This window comes from Dermochelys coriacea, chromosome 21 (assembly GCF_009764565.3).
Source record: "Dermochelys coriacea isolate rDerCor1 chromosome 21, rDerCor1.pri.v4, whole genome shotgun sequence".
Lineage (NCBI taxonomy): Eukaryota > Metazoa > Chordata > Testudines > Dermochelyidae > Dermochelys > Dermochelys coriacea.
In genome coordinates this window covers 669791-673442 of record NC_050088.1, presented here as the reverse complement: position 1 = coordinate 673442, position 3652 = coordinate 669791, and positions in this window count along the sequence as shown.

The following is a 3652-nucleotide window of genomic DNA, read 5'->3' as shown; positions in this document are numbered from 1 at the left end:
TCAGCACTGCACTCTCTCAAGTGCAAGTCTGACCAAAAAAAAAATCCCTTCCTTCCTGGTTTAGGCTGTGAGCTAAACCCCTGTAAAGCACTTTACGTTAATTTCCAGTGCAGAAATACTATTGTGCAACTTTTCAAGATGGCCTAGAAGCATTTTGCATTGTAGCACTTTTGTTCTTTTTGGAAGCATCATTTCCTATCTAGCACATGCTTTTCATGGTAGGACCCATGTTCTATTTGACAAAATACAGCCATGTGGTTAAGAGTTATTAAAAGCATTAAAGCATTAACCTCTTGTAACCTCATTTTTCACTTTGTACACATACATAAGTGTTTAATCGAACTGAAGTTAAACACTGAAAAGTTTGAGAGGCCAACTTTATACATTCTCTTCAGTTTATACAGAGTCAATGTGATAAGAAGCCAAAGGAATTAGAAAGAAGACTCCACAGTACAGACAATGCTCATCACTTGATTTGTAGTATAAGCTTTGCTGCTGCAGTTTTAAGAGGACTGCTCCATTTGTGGTGTTAGGAAAACCTCAACTGATGAGAATTTCCAGTGTTCAAATGAGTTCTGTATTTCTAGGACATGGATCCCTGCTCCTATGCTGCACTAGATCACTCAATTGTTCTTTTTTCATTTAACAAATTATTTTTGTCAAACTATTCTATTGGGGGAGTGGAGAGCTTACAGGCTGGATATCTCTGCTTACAATTTAGACATTGTACTTAAAATATAATTATATAATTATTATATAAATGTAATTTGCAATTTTTAGATGGCTCACTTAAAAAAGCTATTGATTATGGTATTAATGTGAAGGGCAGGTAACGTTGTGATTTAATTGCTACTCGCCTTGACAAAAACTGGAGCAATTAGCAGGATCCGTAGAATCCCCACAACTCCCCACTTTGTTGACTAAATCCTGTCTACCCATTTCCTATTCTTATATTCTAATGTGTAGCATTTCTGTGCAAAACAGAAATTTGGTGACAAAGGAGTACATATTGCAGGAAATGGATTTAAACATTACTAAGAAATGCAGCCCCATTGTTAATCTTAATTACCCAGTTTTGACAAATCTGGAAGAATCACCAATAACACTATGTAGTTTAAGTTGATGAGTCTAATATTCTTTATAGAATTAAAACAAAATTCCATAAGATGGAATCCAGGCTGGAAGAAAAGAAAAACATTATCATTGATAAATGGATGAAATATACATCCAGCTATTTTAGTCTCCCTGCAGCTACACTCCATTCCTGATAAAATGCTGATGGATGCATTCCATAATAATTATTTTACAGTGCTTAATACAGAGTGTCAAGATACTCTGCCTTATGGAAAGCAAGTCTGAAGTCTGGGATCTCATTGATATACTTACAAAAACATAGTTTGGTATTGTAAGGAGCTGAATATTTCAAATCTTACCCTATTAATTCATTTAAATTCACCAGCATCACAAGAATTTGTGATCTAGCATTGATTAGCAGCTGTAAATTGGCCACTTGCTTTAATATGTAGGTGCTTTAATATTTCATACGTAAATCCCCAAATATCTGTGCACTGTAATATTACAGGAACAAACCTGGGTTACTGTGCTAAGATCAAGTATATGAGTGTGGCACAGGATGTTCCATGGCATAAGGGGAAGCAAGCCTGCCATTTTGTTAGCATTACTATCCACAGCCACTACTGGAGCCTCAATGCTGAAGTAGGCTCTGGAGCTGTTGTCCCACCAGCCAGGTGGGATAGTGGGGAGGTTTGCCCAAAGGATCCGTATTATCATGGAAGCCAGCTCCCCATCCCATCCTATCACGGTGCTTCAAAATGACCCCCACGGAACAGCAACGTTCAGCATAGCTCTGTGAGGTGAAGGGGTGTAGACACCCTATGCAACCTCTCTGTTTCCTATCCTATCCATGCACGTTGGGATTGCGCCAGTTCTGCTGCCTACTCAATTTCTGAACAACCACATCTTTGTAGATGGAATAATGCCATTTCCAAAGCTGACTGAGACCTAGGATAGGATTTTCAAAAGAGCCTAAAGCAGTTAGGCACTCAAATCACATTGAAAGGTAGCAGGAGTTGGGTGCCTAACTATCTTAGATATCTATGAAACACCCAGTCCTAATTCCTGACAGTATAATGAATGAATAGTGAGAATAAGAACAAAACTTTGCTTTTCATGATTCCAAGAGAACATAATGCAGTGTTTAAAGAATAAATAATTCAAGCCCATCTTTCTCCCTGGACTGAGGTATTTTCCCACCACTTTATTCTAGGAAAGCATTCGAGAACTTAATGAGAATTTATATCTTCCATTGATATTATTTCTCTATTAATTTTACTAGGAAGATTTCTCTGATGTCTTTGACATTAAACAGAAGAGTCTTCATATTATCTAACACCAAGCCAACTGGACTAAGCTCCAGAGAAGAATGAAAACCCTCTAATGCTAAACAGGAGCTGTTCACTGGATCTCAGAGCTTTTTCTCCCTGGGTCATAGCTGAGTAATGGAATTTTTGAAATCTGTGTAAATCCTAGTTGAAAGGTGCTGCCTGTTGAAATGTCCATGGCTGGAGCTCAATCTCTGGTTTTCACCTGCTTGCTATAACATAGAATTCTGCCTTCTGAAGACTATTCTTCTTTTTGATTTAACTGCATTGTACAAAAAACTACATAAAGGGAAGGCTAAGACTGCACAAGTAAGTGCTCAAAAGTCAGGAAATGCCAAACAAATCTTGTTGCCAGAGCTACAGAAGTGAGCACAAGCCTGACAGTTGACAAAGAAGAAAACCACAGGATAAACTTGTATTGCAAACAAAACTATTCCCTCATCCAGATCTCAGGGCTTTAGATTATTATTATTTTTTTATATGTACAAGAGCAGGGTCTAGAAACCCCAATCAGGTTGCTAGGTAAAACCCATATTGCTAGGTAGCGTATTGTAGACCTATAGTGAAGATAGACCCTGGCCCACAGAGCAGGCATTCTTAGATTAAGACAAGATGCAACAGGTTAGTGAAATAAAAACAGGGTGATCAGGTGGCAGGGAGAAGGGATGGGGTAACAGAAACATTTCTCACAGACTAGCTGTATGCACCTAACCTTCCTAGATCCTTTAACAAGGAACAGGAACAAATGTGATAGACCCAGGTCAGTTGGGTACAACAGAGTAGTCTTATTGGGATCCGGGAAGTGGGCGGGCGAAGCCCGTCCACTGCTAAAGGATCCCCCCCAGCCTAAAAGGGGGATCCACAGGACCTAGATGCCCAAAAAATTCCGGGGGACAACTAATAAAATAACAGGGACAGGAGTGCAGTCAAAGGGTCAAAAGAAGAGAACCGGACGGGGACACCGAGCAGAGAACCCCGGACAGCGCCCACTGCTCCTCAAAGGCGTCAAGGGAGTCAGAGGACGCGGCCCAGAGGAACTACAACAGAGTAGTCGAAGGCAGATATACTGGCCCCTGGATTAGCAGTTTGCTGTTTCCTGACTGACCAGAGCAGGGGCTGCTCCAGGCTAATGAGCACCTCACTCCAATTAACCTGCAAAGAGTCAAGTGAGGCCATTAAGTTAATGTGAACACCTGACTCTAATTAAGGCCCTTCTGATACTATAAAAGGGCTCACTCCAGCCAGGCTGA